Raw genomic sequence first — 26,867 nt, 5'->3', positions numbered from 1 at the left:
TTTTCACAAAATAGAATGAAATTATGCCTTTCATTAGTCTGAAACACATCTCCCGACAGTGGCTCATAGACGTCATCAGACATCAGAGTCTCCTGGAGAACTTGTGAAACAGCTAGCTGGGCTCTACCCCCAGCGTCTCTGATTCAGCAGTTCTAGGAAGTGGGGCTGGAACTCACACGTCTACCAAGTTCCCAGGTGAGGCGGATGCTGCCGGGCTGGGGCGCACACTTGGAGAACCACTGCCTCACAAGAAGTGCCCAGCCACCCTCAGGGGCAACTGAGGGATCTCAATCCGCCACATCCATGGCCCTGGCTTTCTAGACAACACACTTAGAACGTGCTGGATGAAATGCGTCCCCCTGGACTGCTCCAGAGTCCGGAAAGAGGCGGAAGCAAAGGGCTGCCAACACCAATCTCTGGAGAAGCTCCTCTTTCCCGAGGAAGCGGCACTTACTGCGAACACCACAGAGTGGAGCTCAGACAGGTGAGACAAAAATTGGATCTGACAGCATTAATTGAGCTTGAAGTTCTATTTACTGAAAATGATCTGGCATAATGAAAAATTCACAACTGGAGCCTAGTGGATGAACATTAGACATTAGGGAGTCCCCAGAGTAAGCCAGAAAAGTCTCAGTGAACTTTTAGGAAAAGCCAGAGAGGCCACCTGCTGTGGCAGGGATTAGCACACTGAGAAAAAAGAAGACTAAGTTGTTGTGCTTGGAAGTACGATTCTGACTTTATACTTCAGAATGACATGAACCCAGGGTGTCAGGGGCGGGGAGGGGGCAGGAACTGATCATTTATTCATTTCCTTTTCTCTTTGTTTTTACTTCCTACTAAGTATGTTCTTAGGGGATTTTCAAGAACGTCCACTCTGCCTGCACACTATTTATTAAATTCTTTGATGATGAAGGCAAATTGTGTTCCTATCTGTTCATAAAGTTTCTGAGAACATCTGTCCTATAGGTTTCCAGCACCTGCTGACTGACAAGCATCCTGATAAATTTGGCTTCTAACATACGTTTGTTGAATTGAACAGACTGACTAACGCATATTAGCTTAGAGGTTTAATAACAGAGTCATGTGCCTTTGGTTTTTTTTGTTCAAATGACTATGCCAGACCACACTGTATGCCTAAAAAAGGAGACAGCCTACCACAGTGCCATTTCTGGGTCCCAATGCTCACAAATAGGAAACTTTTCATAGAATAAAACCAGTGGTCAGCCACTTTGGGGAACGGCTTTGCCAATGAACTGAAGGCAACTCTGAAGTTGTGGAAAGAGCGTGGGCACCAGAAGCAAGCAGAACTGGGTCACACTCTATAATAGCTGGAGAATCTTGAACAAGTTGGGTGATGGAGGCGGGGTAGGTCCTGCCTAACCAAGGTCTCTGGTCTTAATGCTGGGGACTCAGGGCACCAATTCTCTAGCTACATGTTGGTGTCCAAAGCCAGGAGCATTCAACTGTATTTCTGTTGCTGAACTCCACATCTTCAGTGCTTTCTAAGGGAGTGAATGTATTCAAGATTTGAAAATGCAGCTGGCTCCTTACAAATAAAGTAGAAGGGCCAGGTCAACAAGGTGTTGACAATGCTTTTTGGGGCAGTAAGGAAAGAAAAGTTCTCTCAGCTATGCTCCCGTGGTCTCTTAACAGCACTGAGCTTCTAAACCGGAGGTTTTCACACTTTTCATTTATTTTAAGAGGCACAGTTAAAACTTGAAAATATTTTCATTTTCAAACTGCTCAAGCATCATGCCTTCACATATCAACTGCCTGTCTGAATGGATGCTGTTTCTAGGTCGGGGCTCCTCTGCGAACATTATCTGCCCCACGATGCGTGGAGATTACTTCTACTTCCCTTTTCTGAATGAAACCCAATAATCCGCTTCTTTCTGTTGTTTTCCAATTTGAAAATCTGAGCATTGTTTTACTGTGTATGTTCATGGAAGATTAAAATACTGAAAATTCATGGAAACAAAACAAATCTTGTTCTGTCTCACCCATTAATCACTGGTAAATGCTAGGCCCTTGTATAATTTATAACAATATACTTCTTTCCACGATTATGAGTTTTTAATGACAGTCTAGTCTAACACAGAACACTTAGCTAAGCCAAATATTAAGGCTCTTTATTGACTCTATCCTGCCCCAGGCAAGGGAAAGACTCAGAAATAGGGAGCTAAAAGGGTCCTTAGTGATAGGAAAGTGAGGTCCAGAGAAGAGAATGGATGTATCTAAGGGAGGCATCCAAGGATGGATGGAGTTAATGACAGAACTTGGCTGGCAACTAGCAAACAGGGCCAGAGCCCCACAGAATACAGAAGAAGGCAGGAAGGTTTGGAACCAAAGAAGAGGTAACATGAATGAACTGTGGCTCCATTTGCCAAAATAAGTAGGTCAGGAAGTGGGGGGGGGGGCTTTAGAAGGAGGCTAGTTTGCAGAAGGAGATGAGAGGTTCAGTTTGGGGTTATGTTGAGTTTTATGCACCTGTGGGACACGAACTGAGAATGCGATATATGGATGCAAAGCTTAGCTACAGACAGACATCTCAGCTGAAGAGAGGATACAGGGAGAGTGTGTTGGATGAGGAAAGAAGAGTCTGGGAAGAAGATGAAGAAGGACAAGCAAGAGTGGAGCAAGGGGGCTCACGTGAGCCCAGGGAGAAAGCTGGATCTGGGAGCATGAATACCGCAATCATAAGAGACTCCTCTGCTGATTGTAAGATGGTTTCCTGTCTTGGGTTTCCAACAGCTACATGTTGCTTTCTCCTAGCGCGTTTTTCTGATTAGCTGTGGTATTTCATCAGTCATGCTGGCGTTTGTCATGCCAAGAGTGTTTGATAGAGGATAAGGCTTCTTGATCACAAGAAACCTGTTCTCATCAATTCCTGGAAAAGACAATCTGAAGTATGCTGAAGGAAGCATCCTGGGCCATACAAATCCATAATTACAGGCTTCTAATATTATTTTTTCAGTCTGGCCTGATTTATTGAAACAAAGGTCAATAAAACAAGAGACTGTTTTGGTGCCTAAACAAGATGAAACAATGATACTAACGTTTATGCAAATATGGTTATAATCTCCCAAAGAAAGAACTAGTCTGCTTTTCATTATTGTGCCTGTTGTTTGCTTCCTCTATTATGTACAAAATCAGAAACGGGCCTTACTGCTCTCCCCCGACTTTAAAACTTTCAGAAAATCTTGGCTCTGGAATAATCAGAATTCAAGTCAGCCGTATGCCAAGACCCACTTGCTGGGCACTTGGGAAGTTCTGGGCTTCCTGAGAGACAAGATCTCATCTCTGTCACCTCTTATAAGATAGGTTCTGTGCATCAAAATAATGGCCCTCAGGTGCTCCCCAGCCACTAAACAACTTCCTATTAATAAATTCTTTAAACTGGGTGTCCCTACATTTCTCTAGCGCAAACACTGAAATCACAATGCAAGATCTCACTGTCTGGGAGTACTTCTTGGCTTAAGGAAAATGGAGACTGGAGAGAGAGAAAACTACAGTGATAAAAATGTGAAAGGCACAAACGAAACTCATCACCATGAAAGTCTAAGTGAAATAAAGAACAAAGTTCTTGTGAAAAATGTCCTCATTACTGGCAGGGAGCAGATCCTACTATGCGAAGACCCTGCCCTCAACCTATGTGAGAAAATGACTGCTCTCTGTTATTGACGCTGTCTATGAGGGATGCCCTGAATGTTAAACCATATTAAATCACTTCCAGATCCCTCACAACCGGGGATAGATGGGTCAGGACATCCCAGCGATGAGTTGTAAAGAATGACTCTGTGTGAGAGAGGCAGATAACTTAAGCTGCGAAGGGCTAGAACCTTCACTGGGGCTCAAGAATGTCAGTTCATCATTATGCCCTTGGGAAGTAGACCAGTTCTTCAGGGCGCATCTGGAAGGAGTTGGGGAGGGGCAGGCGGGAAATCAGGAAGTAACGTGGAAGATTCCAACCAGGGAAAGCAGAGTTGACATTTCAAGGGAAACAAGATGGTATTTATCTTGGGGAAACCCAGAACCGGGAGGAGAGGCACTCAGATAGAGGCATACAAGGGATATAAACCATTCTTTGTGGTTCAGGAGCAAAAGAAATGTGCTTTTAAAAGCTGTTCAATGCTTCTCCTGGGATTCTTAGAACGATGGCTTTTGTGAACCCCATCTACTCTATGCTAATTGTTTTCCTTTTTGTTTTTCTCAGCATGGTTTCAGTCTCAGCTTGTCTAGGGCTTATGGGAGGGCAGTTCAGCATTAAAGTTCCAGAAACTCAAGAGGGAGCTGAAACCCCAGAGGGGAAGTGTGACCCTCTTACTATTGAAAAGTTTTGCCCTTGTTTCTTCCTTTGAATTTCCCGTAGGGGCTCCTGCTCCACTCAGCCCTTGGAGGCCTGGGTAGGACTTTTGTTTAAATTAAGGGGACGTGTCCTTTACCACCTGCTTGCCAGGATGTCAAACTCAGCCAGACTTTGTCAAGGCACATTGTCCAACTGCCCATGGCTCTAAAGAAAGGTCATCCATGGCCTGTGTGAGACCATGAACTCCAGCGAGCCAACAACTTGGAGGCCTAGGCCCTGACCCATCCAATTTTGGTTTCTGGGCACATTACAGAGTCTTTTTTTTTCTCCTGGACAACATCTCTTCTGGAGCAGAATGTCCCCTTCAAAAAATGAGCAGTTAGAGCAGAGTCAATTTTTAATTCTGTCAAGTGATGGCCACAAACTGAAAGTCAAGTAAAGTAGCAATGAAGGCTATCCTATCAGCAGTCATTGCCCGCAGGTCAGCAGTCTGCGTGCTGAAAGGTTCTGGTCTAAGTGGAAATTTCCTTCTTGGCAGTTCTATAAAACTGGGTCTAGAGATAAGAATAAATACAGAGAGGTTCATGCTACTCTATGCACCCCACCACTTTTTCTGATATTTGGAGGCATCTAGAAATTACAATGAAAAATTTATACAGGGAAAAAGCATCAAATCTAGTGTGAAAAGAGGGGCTGTGACTAACAGAAACATAGCGTATTGCAAGGAGCACAAGGTCAGAGCTAGGAGCACGGGCCAGGGAGAATGTAGTGGGTGTTGGACCGTCACAGGCTGGGCCACTGAAGTACTTGCTGTAATTTACAATCCACCATGACCCCAAAAGAGAGGTAGCTTATCCTAAAGCACACCTATAATGTGACCCTAGGGAAAAAAAATGAGATCAATAAAAATATTTTTTAAAGGGAAAAGACTTGTTCTCAAAAGCTTGGCCTGCAGGATTACTGAAATTGAGTGCCAGAGTTAGCTCTGAATTTCCTAGCAACCAAGGCCACAAGGGAGACAAGCTGGGTAAGAGCGCTCTCAACTTGTGAGAAAAAGGAAGGCCTCATTTTGTCAGGAGAGTCAAAAGTATCCCTGGTGCTGGGTCTAAGAAGCACAGATTTTTCTGGACATGCAACAGCATTCTCCACAGGATAGTGTCTTTTTTTTTTTAATCTAAGTATAGTCGCTTTACAATGTTGAGTTAATTTCTGGTATACAGCATAGTGATTCAGTTATACATATATATATATGTATATATATATATATATATTGTTTTTCATTATAGGCCATTACAAGGTATTGAATAGAGTTCCCTGTGTTATACAGTAGGACCTTGTCATTTATCTACTTTATGTATAGTAGTTAGTGTGTATATATATATATATATACACACTTTTAAAAAAATTGAGTGGCATATAATTTCCACACTACAAAAATTCATCCATGTTTAGCAGCTGAAGACACCCCATTAGAAGGTAAGCCAGTGGCAACAACCTGCAGGCAGCTAAGCTAATGTGGTGTAGGTGCAGCCTTCCTGGTGATCTAAGCTGATACTGGGGAAGAGGGTGGAAATCCTACAGGCATGCATTTGAACAAGGACCCTAAACAAATGATTCCCCAAACCACCCGCTCATTGGACTTCAGAAAGGATTGATCCCATTGGGTCGTCTTGTGTCAGTGGCCTTGGGACTTTCCTCCCCCAGCACAGCTCATGTGCCTGGATCCTGTCCCCACATCAGCAGTTGTATCTGCTGTTGACATCGTTTTGGGAGCTAGGGGGACTGGGCCCAAAACTGCAGAGAAGCGCTTCTCCCAATTTCCCTTGTGCTTCTTTCTAGTTCTTTGTTCAGGGCCCCTGGGGCATTGCTCTCCTGTCAAACTCTATCACGCATTCTCTTTTATCATCACTTGCTCCTTCTAGTGGCAATTCTTCCACGCCTCCTCTCAGTTCCTCGGGGCAGGGCACTGGCTCATCACCTGAACTGCAAAGCCGATGACTTGATGCTCTTTGCAGGCTCAGAGACCACTTTTTTTTTCTTTCTTGCCCAAGGAACGGAGTAAGGAAATGGGTATGTTTCCAGAAATGTATACTCAGTTTTAATCAAAGAGGACAGAAAAAGGCACCAGGGCAAACAAAAAGGCTCCCTCTTTAAACCTTAACAAATTAAAACCCACATTCATTAATTCTTTGGCCTTTTAATTGTTCCTGGATTAAATATACTGAGGTGACTTTTCATTCCAGCCCAGGTTGTCACAAGCTCAATAATTCACTTAGGGAATTCTGACATCACATATTTGGCCCTGCCTGGCCAGGAAGTCAAAAGGAGTAATTCATTAGCAAGTAAGAGGTATTAATTAGGCTTTCATAAATTTACACTCAGGAAAGATGCTACCTCCATCCAGATTGTTGGAAGGAGAAACCAGGCTCAGAGTTACTTGGCAAATGAGGAGTCAGTCAATGTAGACGGTGTGACAAAGTCTTGAAAAAGATCTTGAGCAAGCCTACCGGGGCCCATGTTATACCCCATGCATGCTGGTCCTCTTAAAGTCGTCGCCTGAAGACGATGTATACAGATTCCAAAGATGCTGTTGGCATTTTCATGTCTAGAGCTCTTCCCTGGGAACTCTCTTCGCAGACAGTTATGAGAAATATCATTCATGACTGTGGAGTCACACTTCACTTTTGGCCCTAACCATAAGACTCAGCTTGAGCATCCAATTAGTACATCATAATTACCTTCTGATGACATTCGACTGATTCCAAAAACCCTCAAAGGACAAAGATGTGTCCTTCACTGAGCAGAGTCAAGAGAACATACTACAGCTGTCGAACGTAGTAACCAATGCAGCTGCACGGAAAGCTTGGTTCTGTTGAAGAAACTGGCACCTTTTTCCATTTATTAGTCCTGCTCTGTTTGTTCAAAATAAAACCATTCCATTCTTTAACTCACATCTAGTGCTCTGGCTTCATTCTCCTTTTGATTAGGAATAAATCCTAATATCAGCAGTCGGAGAAAATATTTTGAAAATATTTTGGTTTTCTTTGTGGGTAAAGATGAAAGAACCAGGTACCAAGCTGAAATACCCCCCTTTTTTAGCGCCTCCCAACACAAGACCTTTCACTGACTTCTGTATTGGAAACAGTTCTGCTGGTGCATAAGGAAATAGATTCCTACCTCAGTCCCTTCAAAGTGCCATGAAACTAACGTTATTTAAAAGCTCACAGCAAAAAAAAAAATGTGACAATGAATATATGTATGTTCATGTATAACTGAAAAATTGTGCTCCACACTGGAATTTGACACAACATTGTAAAATGACTATAACTCAATAAAAAAAAAAGTTAAATAAATAAATAAATAAATAAATAAATGCACATGAACTATCCTAACCAGTCAGACAAAACCAGGGAGGGGCAGGAGTTTGAAGACTAATGCAGAGTTTTAGACTGCCGAATGAGAACGTAAATCACAGCTCTCACTAATTAAAACTTTGGCCCTTTGATTGCTCCTGGATTAAGTTCCCCGGGGTGATTTTTCATCCCTGCCTGGGTTGACACAAGCCCAATAATTCACTCTGACATTCTGACGTCACCTGCTTGGCTCTGTTTGTCTATGCAGTCAAGAGAAGTATCTCATTAGGGAGTGAGAGGTATTCATTAGACTTTTATAAATAGCGACGGTGAGTGATGCTAGCTTAGATTTCAGTGGATTGTTGAGAAGAGCACCATGTGGACAGTTGGAGAACAGGGGTTCTTGTTCTAAAGCATCACACCAATCCTTCAATTGATTGGTATGCCTCAGTTCACACAACTGAAAAACGGGGTAAAACAAGGCAGTCTCGCTACCTGACTGTCCAGAATAATGATGCTGAGAAATGGAAACAGTCAAATTATAATAATTTAATTATTTCTTAATTGATTCAAGGTGACAGTTCTGGTTTTCTACTCGTTAGAGCAGTCTCAGCCTTATTGTACAAGTTCACAGCTCTCATCTACTGCTGTTTCAACAACAACCCACTTACCACCTGCTACAGGCAAAGCTCTAGTAATACGAAAATACTATGTGCTCTCTACTCTCAAAGAAATGACTGAATTGTAATAGTAAGTTCTAGGACACTCCAATGAACCCTCTTCCTTGCCCCTTGCAGCTCAGTCACGGTACATTTAGGAGCAAGAAAGGAATAATTAGTTCACAATAGTCAGGCTTTGGGCATCCTTTATACACCAAGAGAAGTCCTCTGTTGTGCCTGCTGTATTTGGGCTTAAGTGCTGCCATGTTTGTTTAAGCAAGCCTCCTTATCTCATAGTGTTGCTGGGCTTAATGAAAGCCCTTGCTGAATAAACAATCATACCTAGAGGCAATGTGAACCTCTGGGCCCGTGAAAGGCACTCTTCTGTTGCAGGTGGGGGGGAATCAATGGAGTGTGATGGCTGAGGGATCAATACTTCTCTGAATGAATTCCATCGTAAGCGACACCCCTTTGGGATATGGAAGGGGAAGCGCCGACAGGAAATCATTCACGGTTATCAACTGAACCACAGCATCTCGAATGTTCAGGTGAAACACTTGGAATGTAAACCAGCGGTCATACAAGAAACCATTACAAATTTGTAACCTGTCCAGACAGAAGACACCGAGAATTGGACATTTCCTCATAATCCTCATACAAATCTTCAGTCAGGTAACCAGACCCATCAGCAGACAGCTTCCCTGTGATCCCAGAGAAGCCTTCAGAAATACACATTCAAGCTGCTTCTAATGCTTGTAGCAGAGGATAAAAGCCAGGGGGTGGGGGTGGGGGAACCTTTCTCCTAGACTTCACAGGAGCTAAAAGCAAGGGAGCTAGAGAAACCTATGGAAAATGGCAAGATCTCCAAAATAAAGTGTAATTGGAAATGTAAGGTCATAACTGTATGAAATTATTTCTTAGAAATATAAGAAACTAATGGGAAAATTACAGAGTACAGTCCTCAAAGTAATCTAGTTCCAAGAGGCAGTGATGGAAATGGGAGGCTGAAAGGCCGTGGACCCTCCCTGCTAGGAGAATAAATCTCAACTAGGCACAGACTCCATCCTCTTCTCTTAGCTCTAAGCTGCTTGGGAAAGAGGTAAAAAGCAGAAAACTGCTTGAACTGCATGGCTTCAGCGACAGATAATCAATGCAAAATATGCCTTTAAACTGCATGAGAAATGATTCAGAGGGTGGATGTTCCAACATGCATAATGTGCCTTTCTGACCTTCCAGTGCTGATTCTCAGCCCCTTCATTTACCTCCTCAGTCTCTGTCCCAAGCCAGGACCATCCTTAGTGACGAGACCCAGGAAAAAGCTTTAGGTGAGTATTTAAATTCCTGCTTGAATTCCATTATTCCAAAACACCCTTGGGAAGCCCAGCTCTGTATGGCATTTTGGTGGGAGATGCCACAACACATAGACGAGTAATTAGCCAGAAAATCGGGACAAATAACTGCCTGTCCCCACAACCTACCCAATAGCAGAGCTGTTGCTATAGAGGTGTTAGCACCTACAGTTTTTTTTTTTAAGTCAAATTGCTGACTTAACCATTCAGGCTTAAGCTTCAGCTAATCGATAGGAAATGTGTCCTCACAGGGCCCGCAGACCCCGAATTGCTGGCTGCTCACTATATGAAGCAGGTCATTACAAAGCACAAATGATAACATTTCCTCTTAATCTCATTTAGAATTATTAGGAAACGATATTACATTTTAGAAAATTTATACATCTCGTGTACTTCATGAATACAATTTATAGTTTAGACAGTAAGCACAAGATCCCATTTTTCTACTTTGATTCTAAAAGCATGGTGGTTAACAGTGCAATTCAGGGAATGAAGTTTTATTGGACCAGAGTGTCCCAGTGTCTAAACTCCCCTCTGGTGAAGACCTGGGGCCCATAGGAAGTTATTTAACTCTTTCAGATCAGGAAGCTACTTCCTTTTAAAGCAGGAGTTCACAAAAGTTTTCTGTAAAGGGCCGGATAGTCGATATTTTGGGATTTGGAGACTCTGCCATTGCAGACATACGTGGCTACATTCCAACAAAACTTTCTTTATAGACATTGGAAGGTGAATTTCATATCATTTGGAAGTGTCACAAAATATTTTTCTTAATTTTTAAAAAGCCATTTGAAATAAAAACCATTCTGGGCTCACAGGCCAGGAAAAAAACACGCAATGGACTGGACTTGGCTTGGAGGCTGGAATTTGCTGACCTCTGATGTAAAACCCAAATCAGCAACTTCCCTGGGAAATTGAAAGAGTCTTCAGTTTCTCAAAGTCCTAACTTCTAATCAGAACGATTTAAGGGCTTTATGTTCAAAGCTCAGCAGTTTACTGCTGTGAATGTGTGAGTTTGGGAAAAAGAGACATCATTTTTGTAAGTTCCAGTCTCAGACAGAGGTTTCTCCTCAGCCTCTCCCCTCCTCCTTTTCTCAGCCCCTTGCCTTTACCTCCTCTCGTTCTTTCATTTTTTTTTTTTCCAGGAACCACGATTTCTTTTTGTGTCTTTAGAACTGAAGAGTGGTATCTGGAAACTCATTACCAGTATTTATTCCTGACCTAGAATCTTCCACTGCCGTGCCTCCTAGAACTGCCCACTGTACTTAAGTCCATTCCAATTCTGCGGTAGTTTTACTTCAACACAGGATGTTTTCACATTTTTATTCATACATCCTTTCGGAAATGACAAGAACATAAAGTAAAACCTTTCTCAGTCCTCTTTTCTTTTCTTTTTTAAAAGGAATTCAAACTCTTTGAGAAAACAGATCCCGTCTACAACACATCGTCATTTATAATGCCACCAGTAAAGCCATCGACAACACTAGTAGTTACACTAAAGATGCTATGATGAAAAGCACTGCGCAAACTGTAAAGTGCTACATGCAAGTGTTAACTACTGTCGGTGGTATTAGCATGCCAAGTGTCAAGGATGCAAACTTGTCAATGTGAATTTCTGTGAAAGGCCAGTGTTATCACTGGGCTACTAGAATTGTTTCCAAGAGGCAAATGAAGGGCTGCTCTTATCTAAAGTGCAACACCTGGGTTATAAACTCGATTACAGCTCTGTTTCTGCTGATGACTAGCTGAGGACAAAGGGCAGGTCACCTAACTTTCAGGAGCCTTCGTCCTTATTTTGTAATACGGACGTGTTTGGAAAGATTCTTAAAGATCCTTTCATGTTACGGTTTCTAAGCATCTTGAGTTGGAAATGATGGCAGAGAAAGAAAGTGAAGCTTGCTACCTCTGCATGTCAGAGAAATGAGCAAATAAACATCTCAAGCGGCTCCTGTCTGGTTGTCGCTGGGCATGATGGGAACCGAGGGGGCACCTCCCTGGCACAGTCATTTGCTTCATGTGACCTGACCGTCTCGTAGCTGCCAGTCTTTCCAAAACGAAATTTAGATCTTACTGAGAATTTATGACTATTTATTACATGTCTGAAAGGTTAAGCACTAGAGGCTTTCTTTCAGACAAGAGAAAGTCAATAAGCCCTAAGGTGGTTTTACAGAAATACGTATCTCTACGAGCTGCAGTATTTGAATGCCTTTGGCCTGGAATAAACCCCTTCAGGACAAAAACTACTTCCAACAAATCATTCAGACAGCAACCGTCTCTGAGAGTTTTTTTCCCTTTAACTCTTCTTCATCTTGAACTCCAGGCAGTTTCTCCTCCGTTCTCTTCCCCTCTACTAGGCGAATCTTAATAAGTTGCATATTTTTAACAGTTCCATGCTCCCTGGCTGTCTCGTCTTAGTCTGACAAGGTCCAGCATGAGCGCTCCATATGTGAGGGCTAACGGGGCCTTGGGGCTGCCAGGCATGGCTCTCAAATTTGTACACAGCTCGCAAGCACTGCCTAAAACCCACGGGCAGATAAACAACAGGAGAAGCATGTGTTTTCAGATTTGTTCCCTGGGCTGGGGGGAGCAGGGGAAGCTGGTTGTTTATAGAACAATTCATGGTTACAATTTTCAATGGTTGATTGCTTGATTTCTTAATCCAGCGCCTAATCACAGATCAAACACAGGTTCCAATAATGAAGTAATTTTAGGCGTGATTACAAACAGTCTCCTACTGAGGGCTTTCGCCTTGGAACAAGGAGCTCTCATCCCATGCTCAACGTAGCATGGACCAGAAGAGTGATGGCACTGCAGCTCTTCTGCCCAGGCAGGAAAGGCGTCTGGACCAGGACAGTGCCTTCTTTCCCACTGTGTTTGTCTCGGTGTGGTCAGTACAGTAATGGTGGGGAAACAGTCGTAAGGACCACAGCATCAACGCACTCCCTTCCCCCGCCAGCTCTTGTGCCAATATTATCTTTGGACAAAACAGCTATTTCGCCCCTCCCGTGCTTGGCTCCTTCCTGCCTCCCAGGTCAGATCTGCACCTCAGCAGGGACCCTTCGTGACGAAACCCAGCCCTTACACGTCTTCTAAACACCACACAACTGCCCTGCCCAGACCTTCCATGCTTGTCTTTGCTTCTGGGCTTTAACAAAGCTGCTTCCTCTGCCTGGACCGTCCTGCCCCATCACCTCCTCCCAGCAAACTCCTGCTTCTCTCTAAAAACCTACAGTCATTGCCTTTTCTGTTGTGTAGGCTTCTCCACAGCCCTGGGCAACAGCAATCCCTTCCTCTTGGCTCCATTTTGTTCAGATCTGATTATATCACATTGGATCATAAGATTTCTCTACACATTTCTCTTTATTTCCACCCTTTGTGGATTGTGGGCTTTTTGAGGGTAGGTGGACTGTGTTTCATCTCAGCGTTTCCCCCACCTCCTTCACATACAGGTCAGTTGGCACTCAGCAAATGTTTGCTGAATGAATCTGGGTGGCATATAACTATTTCATATGCCATTGATTTATAGCAGAGGGAGTCACAGAACAATCCTCTTGTGCAGGAGTGGAAGTGACTTCAAAGCGTGGTACAGTGACTACCTATTCTTGGCTATATGGGTGATACTGTCTTTCTTCCTATGTAGGCGAATTGCTCACATGATAAGCATGGCAGACAGCACGGCAGCCCCGGACGGACTGACCCCAGGAATAGGTTACAAGTCATAGTCACCTTCAGGAACTAGAGGGTTTGAAGTCTGTCACCGGGACATTTGCAGGCAGAGCTGGCTCGAAATGGGAGGAGCATCCTGCCAAGACATCTCAGCCATCGGCTGTAAGTTTCCTGGAAGCCCATGTTGCAGGAGTGACCTTCCTACAGTTTGCAGATGGCAAAGGAGGACGGCAGTCACCGTGGCTGTGTGCGAATGGGCTCTAGGAATACAGGGTTTCAGGGAAGGTCAACATTCTCTAACTGGTGTTTAGGGAAAGATCTCAGGAGGACAGAGCCTGAAGGAAGGAGCAGTGTAGAAGAAGAAAGGCTTTGAACTTCAGCACCACTGTTAAATAAAGGAGGGGAAATAAAGGAGACGAAGGTTGAACCCAATTAAAATCATTTGGGGGATCTGCATTAAAGGTAGTTTTTCCCATCAGCTGAGTGTGAACTATATGAACACTCCTAAAGTCATTAAGATTTTGCTTAACCCCAAGGATAGCTTTTGGGTTTAAATAACCCTTCCAGTGTCTCTAAAAGAGGGATTTTAAAAGGGAAGTGAGCTAGTTAATACGCAGAGATTGCCTTATCTCCCGAGGAGACCTAAGGTGGTCTCAGCCTGCACCTGCCCAACCCTGCAGGCACCAAAAACCTCTCAACCACATGTTTAACATCATGTCACAAACTGGGACTCAGGAAAAGGGTCTGCAATGAATGCACAGGTCTTATTTTACAACCATGTTCCCTGAAGAAAACTGAGCCAGCCATCACAACAGTCAGCCATGTGTTTTAATGAAACCAATTGTTCAAAAATAAGACTTGTGCCCTCATTCCACACACAGACTGAAAACCAACTGGGTTTTAGGGAGTAGGCCAGACACTAGAGACACAAGGATGAATGAGACAACAGCGCTGAATTCGACAGCACACAGTCTAGTAAGGGATGCAGATGGTTAGAAGATAACCCATCTCCTCTTCCACTTGACTGCAGCTGCTCTCTTAAAAGATCATCAGTGACTGGCCAAGTCCAGTGACCTCTTTTTAAGAATCAGACTTCTTGGAAATCATTCCTGTGACATTTGAGGAAAGACCTGATTGAACTTAAAGACCAAGCCCTGCAAGTATCTAGAAGAAGAGCTTTCCAGGCAGAGAGAGGAGCAAGTGCAAAGGCCCTGGGGCAGCAGCAGGCCTGGTATATTTAAAGTGAGGAAAGGAGTCTGGTTCAAGTAGAGAGCCATGGGCTCAGGGCAGAGCAATAAAATATGAAGTCAGAGAAAAAACAGGGGCCAGACTGTGCAGGTCCTTGCAGGCCATGGGGAGGCCTTGGTCCTGTATTCTTTGTGGGATAGAGGGCCACTTTAGGGTTTTGAACAAAAGAGTGACAAAATCTGAATGAACATTTTCAAAGGATCATCACCTTGGTTACTAGGTGGAAAACAGGCTGTAGGGGACCAACAGTGGAAGCAGGGGAACCAGCCATGAGTCCTTTATAGTGGCCCACATAAGAAATGATGGTGGCTTGGATGAGGACAGCAGAAGAGATGGTGGTGAGAGACGGTCAGTTTTCAGATAGATTATGAAGGCAGAGTAGATAGAATTTGAGAACAGATTAGACATAGTCTGGGAGAAAGAAACATGAAAGATACTCTGAGAATTTTGGCCTCTGGAAGCAACTGGAAGGGTAGAGTTGCCACTTACTGAGATGGGAAAGATTGTAAGGGAACAAGTTTTGGGGGAAAGTCAGGAGTTTGTTTTGGGGTAGGTCAAGTTTGAGATATCAGTTCAGCTTCCCAGTGGAGATCTGGGCTGAGATGTTGGTTATACAAGTCTGGAGACCAGGGGGGAGTTCAGGCTGGAGATGTACCTGGAAGCCAAGTCTGTCCCCAGTGTTTCAGCGTTCTCTCCAAGCAGGCTCTACGTGACCCAACTGACACCATCAGCCACTCAGTGTAAGAACAAGCTTGCCTGAAGCCTGGCCTCCTCACCCTCTTCCTCACTCACCATGCTCACTCCGGCCTTCATTCTCAGGACTCACTTGGCCTGCAGAATGGGGGTTCTAGTGATGGTGAGAGCTGCTTAAGAAAGTACCATAATGATGGGTGCAATGTAGAGGCTGTTATCCCGATGTGCTCTCTTTCACTGAAGAAATGCGCTTTTGATGAAGTTCCTTTTCTTCCAACATGTACTAGCATCAGAATATGAAGATCTGGGTAAATTCAAAACGGAGTCCTAGATGGCCCAGAGACCAACCTCCAATCAAATGCACCTGGAGGGAGACCTACCATAAGGCCATGCGCCCTCAAGCTAAACTCTTGGAGTGTTATTTTAGGGGGAGTTGGCTAGCTGTAAGCAAAGCAAGAAAATCCCAGTGTTTTGTTTCTTGCAAAAAACCATGAAAGTGAAATCTAGTCTGAAGCCTCATCTTTTTACCGCACTAGGTTTGTCTTCTTGGTACAGAGTTGGCTCCTTGCTAAAGTCATTTGCTGGCTGGGAGCTAGACAAGTACTAATTAATCTCATCAGCTCCCCAACCTCGCAAACGAGATTCACAAAGTTTAAAAGAGATAAAATTTGAAAGCCTGGGGAACATAGTATGCTCCAAATTACCCACAGAGCTTTAGAAACACAGACAGATATCCAGACAGAGTTGGGCAAAAAAAAGCATGTAGGTGATTTGAGTTTCCTCAAGTGGTAAGAGTAGCCACTCTCTCCATGCCCTCCCTCCATAGAAGGTTCTGTTGGGGGAGCTAAGTGATGGTTATACAGACAAAGCTTAGCATCTGGGTGCTCCTTCTATTTGGGTACCAGAGGTCATTTACAGACCCTCACATAACTACTCTTCCGAGCCTGTACAGGAAAGAAAGATGGCCAGACCAGTTAGAAAACGATTCAACAGTGGCCCCCAGAAGGCTAAGCCAATGCCAGGCAAAAGAAAGCTGCCAATTCCTCAGATTGTCACGGCCCTATGGAAAGTGAGGAGATGATTCTGCGGATCTGGCTTGTAGGCTTTGTGTTCCACAGTCCATTGTCCACCCTAATAGCGGCTTTCTACTATTTTTGTTAAGCTAGTCAATGAAGGTTTGCAGCAGTCTGTCTGTCTGTTTGCATGTGCTGGCCTGTGTATATTTTTGATCTCCCCACCTGCTTGGCCTTTGCATTTACCTAGCACCCAAAAGTAGAATTAGAGAGCTAGTAAATTCTACAGAGTCATCTTCTAGCTCACCCCCTCATTTGACAGATGGTGAAACTGAGGCCCAACGAGACCTAACTAAGGGCTCAGAGTGAATTTTACAGCAGACTTGGCTGTATTTTCAATTCTCAGTCTCTATCCATCTCTGACTCAGCCTCTTGCTACTTTGTCTGTCTGTCTGTCTATATCTCTGCATTTCTGCTCCCCTCTGTCTCTGTCTCTGTCTCTGTCTCTCACACACATAAGCCTTGGGAAATTAATCTTGGTCTGGCACGTGCCTTACTTTTTCAACATTTCTCACGAACGATCTTATTATCCCTATAACATAACTACTTTGTCGACCCCCATTAATTTACTGCTTTGCCTCAGCGCCAAGCTTTGGCCGTGCCTTGGTAATATCTCCTCTTTGCTAAAAAGGTCAAACTAAGCACCTTTATTATTCCACAGATGTTGCTTTCACCTGTGGGATTATTAGAACCAGGAAATATCTCAAGGCTAGTTTCCTAAATTAATTTTTATGATACCTCTTCTACCTCAACATTGACCCTGACCTTAGAGTATTTGAAATACTGTGCATATTTCCACACGGCAAATCGAGAATCCATTTTTAATTTGATCCATACTTTTTTGATGTAACTTGCTGATAGTAAAAAAAGAAAGAATATCGCTTGCTTTCTCATCTCCAATTTAAAGAATAACGCTCTCATCTATTGCAGATTATACACAAAATAGCTTTCAACTTGAAAAGTCAGCAAAACAGCGAGAACACTCTCTAGAGGTTTGACACACTCTGGAGAATGTGACTTGCCACTTTCTGTTTTCTTTGAAGCTTTATGAGAAAGGAAATGAGCATATCAGGCGTGATGGATAGGGTTTCTGGTTAGTTGTCTGTTTTAGATTATAAGCTCCCAGAAGACAGAGCTATCTTAATCCTTGGCTCAGTGGCTATTTGGTGTCTGAAGTAAACAGGCAATGAATCTGCTTTTGGCTCAGCTGCAGTTGCTGCAAGAAATAGAGGTGGTGTTGCAAAAAGAAAAAAAAAGAAAAGAAAATCAAGGCTAGGTCCTCACAACAGGTCAGCTGAGGGTTACTCTGACCCAGTCCACTTCTGCATTCAAGGAGAAACTCTAGAATATTCCCTATAAACCCAACTTAATTTTGAAGCTCGATTTCCCCATTCCACCAGAGTTTTAAAAAATGGCAAATAGATTTAATATGTCCGAATGTGAATCACACCAAGGCTGCAAAGAGATTTATTCCCGGTCAAGAAAATGAGCATATCTGCCCCATCACTTGCTACAGCAACCCACTGCATAGTTCTCTTGGTAGTTTCTGACCCAACAACCTCAACCTAGTGCAGACTCCTTGAGGTTCTACCTGTGTACCTATGTATCAGCGTGCGCCATATTCCATCACACATTTATTTCTGTCTCCGCAATTTAACTAGGAGTACCATAAAGGCAGCACCTCTCTCTGATTCACCTTTGCACCCCAAATCTTGGCCCAGTGTCTGGCAGAGCAGTTGCTCAAGTAAACACCCCTAGAGCAAGCAGATCAATGCTTCTCAAAGATGCAATTAAATGGCAATCACTGGCATCGTCTCATTCAACAAAACCATCTTTATTAGCTCTCCTTTACGGGGGACACAATCAACATTTCTAGGACATATGGAATCACTAAGGAGAAGTGGTGGAAACCCCGTAAGTTAGCCCAGGAAGGGGCACACAAAGGCTTTTCAGTTCTCCTCTCATGGCTTCCTTTGTCTGTTCATCTTAACGTTGTTGCTTATAAACATTTTCTTTTTACCCCAGACTCAAATTAATTATATCTCATCAAAATGGTGTATTAACATGCTACAGATTTATTTGATACAAAATAGCATAATTGAAATTTCACTTTATCTGAGCTATATAATAAAATGAAAGGACTAAATTATAAGCTGTCATCACCAAATTTCGTGCCTCACAGCTGTATTACATAGTATGGAATATCTCAATATTTATTTTACATCCCACTCCCAATCCTAGGATAATTTTTTTTACAAAGACAACAGTTAAAGTACATTTGCCAATGATGACAAGGATTGACCAGAATTATAGAGAAGCAGGGAAATAGAGACGGTGCTGTTGATAGCTAAATACGCCTAAATAATCATTGAAGGACAGCATCCACTGTTGGAGTCTTTTCACTGCATTTAAAAACATAGAAGTGCACAGCACTACTCAGCATAGGATGTACTTTTATTGGCACTCAAGAATATTACATTAAGTAGAGATAACTTTCATTTGGGGCTCAAACCATTATCAATCGATTTGATCTTCTCTATTGAGGAGACCTGGCTTCCTGTCATTTTTGATGTTTCCAAAAATCAGATACACCCACAAAGGATAAAATTTGCTCCCACTGAGTTTATTCCAAAGACTACACATTCCCTGTCCAGCACTCTGCGTGTCTCTTTCATAATCCCTATCACAATCTGGACATGCTTTATTGACTTGCTTACTTTGGATGGTCTGTATCCACCACCAGAATGGAAGCTCCCTGAGAGCTTTACCTTGTCTACTTCAATTGTCAAATCCCTAGCACTACAAATAGGGCTGGATTATGGTAGGTGCTCAATAAATAGATCTGAGATGACTGAATGAATTAATCAGTTACTAGTGAATTTTCAACTACAGTCTTGGATAATCACTAAGTCAGAGGTCCTCTCCTGGTTCCCCCAGTCTATTGATGGCCATCACCTGTTTCCTTCAATCTCAATATGACTCAGTGCCAACCACCTACGATTTCAGGCCAGGAAAACTGAACAGGAGTGCCTATGGCTAAGATGTGAAATACCTCCCCCAGGAGAAGAGGAAATCAGAGACCTTGTGCTTGTGGTTGTGCTAGGACAGAAGGCTGAGAAAGAGGATAATCCCCTGGTTATTCTGCTTTCACTCTGCACTCAGAAACACTCATGGCTTAAGACGATGTTTTACGATCTCCAAGTATTAAATCACATGACTCTTCAATGATACAACATTGCATGGTTTTCAGAGAGTCTTCATTAAAAGCTCATATCCTTGCATCCTATTTCATTTTCTCATAAAACATACCAGCGTTTATAATTATCACTAATTAATTTTGAGGCTCTCTTAGTTTATTTCACCCTTGTGAATTTCACAAAAATCCTCAATATTTCCCACGTAACCAGAAATTAATTCTCATTAATTAGTCAAGAAAGGTTACTTGCGCAAAAGAATATCCTAGTGACCACTTTCCCCTGAGTAGGTTCAGAAGATAGGTTATTGTCTAAAAGGTGTTTGTGAGTCACATAATGTTCACTTCTTCCCCGTAGCCTTCTTTCCTTTTCATGCAAACAAGCTGTAATGGGCTTAAGAAACTCTTTATTTTGCCTCATGCATCATCTATGATATTGGCAAGTAATTCATATGAAAAAAAATAGGAGAAAAACTATACACGGGCTCCTCATAAAGTCTTACATGCATTTATATTTTAATATAGAAACAATCAGTAAAGATCATTTAAAGGCCCATTTATGCCAGTTTAGAATGACTCTGACATTCCATGGCTGTACACGAGTAGCCTTCTTTTAGGGCTCCTGACAAATGAACAAGAGCTCCCGGAAAAGAGAAGGTAAACTCTGTCCGGCGGCGAGCAGAAATCAAGTTGAAAATGGCACAAGCCGCGAGAAAAAGACCAATGTGCTCCCCAAGGCCATTTACACGTGGTTTCTGGCATACCCACGGCCAAAATCATGAAAGGTGAAAACTCTTCAAACCACACCGGGCCTTGATGAAGCCCCCTTATAATTCCAGCATCTGGCTGACAGGGCGATGCTGAGCTGTCTGGAAAATCAATGGAGCAAATTGAATGTTCAGCCAATGAAAGCGAAGGGACAGGAAGCCCCACGGGGCCACAATGACAGTCATTTTTTTTTCTAGGTGCAATTTTCCGATTTCAAAGAAGGATCATTTGCCAAATAGGAAATATTTCAACTCTGGAAAGGGAACAGAAATAATCTAGTAATTTCTAATTTGTGAAATAGTGCTCTCCATTTTATGTGCACCTAGGATCTCCTGTGATTTATAGCTGCACTACGAATGCCCTGGACAAGACAGTGAGACCGAACGAATGGAAAAGATTGCAGAGGAAAAAAAAGAAAAACCCATCTAGAATAGTGAAATAGAAAGATAAGGGAAAGGCAACAAATATACCTGGAAAAGGATTCAAAGTACTGAGAACTTAAAATAAAAGGCATTTAAATCTTTTGATGGGGAAAGGGTTAGAGCTGTAATTAACAAAGAGCATTAAAGGGATGATGTATACATTTAACTGGGGATCCCCAGTCTATAGCCACAATCCTCCCTGTCTTCATTTATTTCAACTGAATCTTGAGTTTTAGCCTCGATTTCCAACCCAGTGACTCTCTCCTCTTTGTGACCTTGTACTATCAGCTGGCCCCAATTCCTCAAAAATAAATGCATTTTACCTACTGCTAAGGGGTTTTGCTCACTTCCACTGATAAAATTCTTTGAGAATCATGAATTACAAGTGCTGTGAACAGAAGTAGTGCCAAGAATGAAACAGCAAAAGAAGCAAACAAGCAAGCAAAACTCCAGTGAGAATAGGGAATTTCAAATCAAGAGGCCGGACAGGATGCAGTTGACATGGGTTCTTGTCCTGAGTCTGCCACAAACTAGCTGTGTGTCCTTAGGCAAGTCACTGTCTTGGTGAGGATCTACTTTCTCACCTGCACAACATTCCGCCCTTTCAAATTAAAGCCATGCAGGAATTCCCTAGGCTGTCTTCCTTACCTCTTTCCATAAACCCTCTTCTTTCATGTCAAGACCCTGTGATGATAAATCAGACATGCACTTCTTGGAGTTTCCAAACACTCCTGGATCCTCTTCTTTAGACTCCTTTACCACAGAATCATGCTCCACTTTTCAATGCACTTTCAGAAGATTGATTTCCTAAAATCTAGTCATGGAGCTGATTGTTGTGTTTCGAACACGGCCGAGTATCTCAATCAGAAGGGGAATGGTGACAACATAGAATGGAGTTGCAAAGGTACATCAGACTTTCTATCTCTTCCACCTTCTCCAAACCCACTCTTCCTGCTTCCCCATCTTCTCCTGCAAAGCCCAGTGCAGCAGACAGAGGAAGGTGTGGGGAAGTTAGGCAAGGCAAGCTTTCCAACTCCCACTTCAATTCCTAACCGGGATTTGACTAGATGCTGAGGCAGGCAGTACAGTGATGGCTGGAAGAATCTTGAGTGGCCTTCTAAGAGTTAAGATGCTTTTCTCGGCACCCAAGTCACCAGCAGGCAACACCTCTGCCATGTCATTTTGAAGCCAACTTAGAATGCCTTCATTCATTTTATCTGTATTTGATTCTTTCTGATGATTCCCTGTGGGCAAGCCAAAAAGACAGTGGACATTCAGATAGTCACACAGAAGACATTGACAACTGCAACTTTGATGCTGAACTGATGCCCTTGCTGGCAGAGGTTAAAACAAGAAGCAATGCTTTAACTTCTTGTGACATTTACAAGAATCATAAAGCTGGCTTTTGCTGGAAAACTTATGCTTAATCTAAGCAGTTCGGATAGACTGGAAAATGTTCCTACACATCCACTTTATAAAACAGAATGTTGGAAAAAGATCTTGGCCCATGTCTCTGAAGACAGCTAATTGTACCACTTTAGAGCTAGAAAGAACCTTAGGGATTAGCTACTTTGAACACTGGTTTTTAGAGAGAAGTGCTAATGTCTCAGGTCACATAGCTCATTTGTAGCAGGGAGACCCTGGTCTTTTGATTCTCAGTCCGGGGCTCTTCCCACTACAGAAGTGGACAAAACCAAATGCCACAATTACTAACCTTTAATGCTTGTATTTTTCTTTCAACAGGTAGTTTGTCTGAGACTTTTGTCACAACAAAAATGCAGTGAGTAATCAACTGAAATACCCCGCAGGGATCAGTAGACCCATCTATTCTATGACAGACAAGCGGGTGAATCTGCCAAATTCTAATGCCGACAAAGATGAGAAGAATGTGGAACAGGAGTTTAATAAGGAGCACATGTTGAGTTATACTTCAGGACTAGCTAAGAGGAAGTGGTCCTAATGATAGAGTGGCCAGAAGGAGCAAAATTAGAACTCGTACTGGAAAGTATGAAATAGACGAAACCAAAGGGTCCAAGCAAAGTGTTAGTAACATCTGTATAAAATCAATAAGCAGTGCGCAAAATTCACCTTGATCACTTCCCACCCATCCAGTCATTCTCCATCCACTTTTATTTTTTTCATGATATTTATCGCTCTCTAAGATTAGCTTGCTCATTTACTTGTATATTTGTTTATTCTCTGTTTCCCTCCAACCTGCACATGCACACACACACACGCCCTTAAAAAACACAAGGACAGAGACCTTGTCTGTCTTACTGTCCCCAGTGCCTAGAACAGTGCCCGGAACATAGTAAGTGCTCAGTAGATACATCTTGAATGAATAAATTTGAGAAAAGTAAAAGAAGTTAGGCTCTAACTTTTAATTTTTTTAAATGAAGGTATTGGGGATTGAACCCAGGAGGTTAAGATGCTTTTCATGTTAAGCATGCTCTTTACCACTGAGCTATACCCTTCCCCAGACTATAATTGATGCAAGCTGTGAGAATAAAGACATCCAAGACTATAAATCCAAGGATATTTGTATTAGTCTTACTTCCAGTTGGAAGTATATCAATATCTCTAACTCATTTAGGGCCAACGAAATAGGAACATTAGTCGATAGGTGCCCCATTATTATGAGAGCTTTTGCACCACAAAAGTCCTCAAGGAGGTGCTGGCATAGTAAAATGGGAGTGGTGCCATCTACATGTCAGAGCAGGAGCTCTGGGGCATCAGGTTTGGTTTGCAAATGCAATGAGGGATCCATGGGGTCTGAAAGCAACTTAGAAGGGGACTTTGAAATTGACCACTGGGACTGAGAACACTTGGATTTAAGACTTGCAAACAAAGGGCCATGCCAAATGTCTAAAGGGCAAGCAGGGGTGCACCCATGAAGGCAAGGAACTCACCCAGTTTTCTAGGTCATTACCACTTGGAAGGTATAATGACCTCTGCATAGTCCATGGGGCAGTAATTCAACTTGGAGGGACTGGACTTAATCTGGGGAAGGTGGGGAACGAGGTCACCCTCCTTCAGAAGGAATATTGTTCTCTGTGCTAAAGCTATAAGCTAGGTCTGTAGTTTCTATAAGAATAGCTCATTTACAGAATTCTCCCAACAATACTATACACATTAACCAAGATGTGTCTATCCCCTTTGCTCTAATTAAGTTTGAGGGTTGGATGTAATCATTCTTACTCTGTCCCAAAACACCGAGAGCCAACTTGAAATGTAAAATCGCAAAGTAATTCAATATTTACTAAATTTAAAGGAAGTAATCAATTTATGCACATTCTTTTCCCCCTTTAGCACTGTCTTTATTTCCCTCAAGTTCCTCTTTGGTCATTAAGATTGTCAGCAAGGTTACAGTCATTGAACAACTTGTCACAGACTGCAGATATTTCTAGGCCAAATTAAACTCTCAATGTACTTGCATATAACTAATGAAAACTGTATTAGACACTTACGGGCAAGACTCTATTCGTTCTGGATTCATAGCCCATTGCTCCGTAGAGAGCGGGGCATCAAGTAGGTGTTCATCAAATATTGGTCGAATAAATGAAAGAAAATATCTTTCTCCCCTCTGATAGAATTATGTTCCCACATTCACAATCTCAGGCCTATCTGACCCAGCACATGTATATGTGTGCAGTGCTCTCAAAATTACCACACGCTCAGGCTCCAAGTTGAATACATTATCCTTCCTCTTGGCGCAGACATTTGTAAAACCAAACACTTACCCAAGATTCACATACAGGGGGAGGGTATAGCTCAAGAGGCAGAGCGCATGCTTAGCATGTGTGAGGTCCTGGGTTCAATCCCCAGCACCTCCTCTAAAAATAAACAAACCTAATCACCCCCTACCACCAAAATAAAGTAAATAATAAATAACATATTTTTTTAAAAAGATTCACATACAAATTATCCCAAGAAAGGTTATTTTAAATAGTCTTTCCCCTCAAACATACCAATCTTCCAGCACCTAAAAACTGAACTCAGTTTTCATTTAGGAGAGCTGTTCCCTCCTCCCTAGAAAACATACACCTTTGAAAGGTCCAACTGCCAACTTCTATCTCCAGTTCATAATAATAGACATTCATAGTTTACCTGCCACGCTTTCCCTGGAAAGCTCAGTTTGAATCACTCTCCTAACTTAGACTACTTTTACTTCTGCTCAGACTAATGCCTAGCCCTTCTTCCTTGTTTTCGACTTCTAAAACTTCTTGAAGCTAGAGTCCCCAATCAGCATTCCTGACAAAGGATGACAAAAGCCAGATGACACTTCAGCCTCCTAGGATATCCTGCCCTGGAGATGCTCAGCAGGCAACTGGAAATTGGAGTTAGCCTGGAACTCCGGAATAAGTTAAGAATCGGAGAGGTCAATTTGGGAATCATTAGCGTAGAGGTGAAAGGTGAAGCTGTGGGAGGAGATGAAATTACCCAGAATGAGAACACAGCAAGAGAGGAGATGCAGATCAATGACAGGACCTTGGAAACTGCTTCACTGAAAGGGGCGAGGGGGAGGGAGAGGCTATGTGTGTGTGTGTCTGCATGTGTCTGTAAAAACAATCCCATAAAGGAAACTTAAGAAGCATTAAGAAGAAGACAGGAGGTGAACCAAGATAAACTGGGAATGCTTTCAAGCAAGAGAAGATATGGAAAAGTTCCAGAACCTCCAAAGAGTTAAAGACTGAAGCCAGAGAAGCCACTGGATTTTGAAACATGGTGGTCACAGCTAACCTTTGGGTAAGCAGTCTTCAGGGTGCCCCTCTGTGAACTTTGTGTGCCTAAATGCAGATGTGTACAGGTGGGTATGCATGGACTCCAAATGACTGTATGATTAAAGGTTATGACTGAATGAGTCTGGCACTGGGTGTGCCAGACGATGGTGGTAATCACCACCACCATTTATTGACTGTTTACTATGTGCCAGGAACGGTGTTAAACATTTGATATGTCTGATCTCAATTTAATCCCTGTAACAACCCTATAAGGTGTCTACATTTTACATGTGAAGAAACAAAATCCACAGAGCTTAAAGAACTTCCTTAAGGTCACACTGCTAGCAAGTGGCAGCACCAGGATCAGACCCAAGGACAGTTTGATTCTAAAAGCCCCTACCCTCAGTCTCTGCAGTAACACTTCCAGATGCTGGTGTTAGCTGGGTAATCTGCGCATGACAGGAAGGGAGCGGATATAGTGGCTGAGTGTCTCCTATCGCCAAGTGTTCTGCATAGGACGTCTCCTTTCACACGTATATCATCAACATTATGGCTATGTTTAGGTAAATGTTATGAAGGCATATTTAAAGAAATCAGATTCACTTTTTGGAAAATAAGTTGAAGCCATGTGATTCCAAAACAGCCATAATTCAAATGTATTTACTACAGTAGCTCCCAAGGGTTTGAAAGTTAAAAAAAAAAGGCGTCATTGATTTGGTGGTTCTTACGGATATTCAAATTACTGATAAGCAAACTCATCTGAAAAGTGAGGGAATTTGACAGGATGATCTGAAATGCCTCCTCCAGCCTTGATTTTTTTTTTTATGATTCTTATATGCAGGTCTAACGCCAATAATTTTAAAGGTATGGAATAAGAAGTAGAAAGTAAATGCAGCAACAGAACTGGTTTGTATGTCAACATCCTTTTATCCTTAAAATTTATAGAGGCTGACTGTTAAACTGTTATACAAAGAGTCTTTGGTTGTTGGAGGCATTGACTGCTAACTTGAGCAGAAGCGTGGAAACTCCATCACAAAATGATACTGTGAAAATCCAGCCAAATAATTTGCTTGCAACCAATTGCAGACCCTATGATACAACTGGCTATAGGAAAAAGAGAGAGAGAGAAACTGGCAAACACTCTGGCAGTTAATGTTTTTGCTGTCTACAGAAAAACAAATGAGGTTCTGGTCTGAAACAATTAGCATCGCTATTCATTGTGCATGTGTGTAGCAATAATGCAAGGCATTTGGGATGGTTTCCACTGATTGTTCCCTTCTTTTTCCGGATTAGGAAATCCATTCAGACAACAAAATAATAGCAAGCATTTATGCAAATTGTTAATTATGAGGCAGAGATCATCATAATCTTGTATATTTATAAAATTGAATATACAATGGGGATTACCAAATGAATTGT

At 42.5% G+C, this 26,867-nt stretch overlaps 1 protein-coding gene and 1 long non-coding RNA gene across 5 annotated transcripts in view; one reads left to right on the top strand and one right to left on the bottom strand.

Moving 5' to 3' along the window:
* The window catches only part of HS6ST2 (heparan sulfate 6-O-sulfotransferase 2), a 272,381-nt gene that overhangs the window by 44,758 nt on the left and 200,756 nt on the right, over positions 1–26,867 (bottom strand). The gene's annotated exons all lie outside the window — the stretch shown is intronic.
* Positions 158–26,859, top strand: LOC116661835. 2 transcript variants are annotated; one of them, XR_004317819.1, is made up of 4 exons: positions 158–484; positions 9,589–9,643; positions 13,305–13,492; positions 22,471–26,859. It is a non-coding gene; the product is annotated as an uncharacterized LOC116661835 (long non-coding RNA). The 2 variants fall into 2 exon arrangements; XR_004317820.1 differs by lacking the exon at positions 158–484 and adding an exon at positions 7,273–8,990.

Source organism: Camelus ferus, chromosome X, assembly GCF_009834535.1.
Source record: "Camelus ferus isolate YT-003-E chromosome X, BCGSAC_Cfer_1.0, whole genome shotgun sequence".
In the NCBI taxonomy this organism is placed as follows: domain Eukaryota; kingdom Metazoa; phylum Chordata; class Mammalia; order Artiodactyla; family Camelidae; genus Camelus; species Camelus ferus.
The sequence above is the reverse complement of the archived record's forward strand: the minus strand, read 5'-3'. Positions and strand labels throughout refer to the sequence as shown.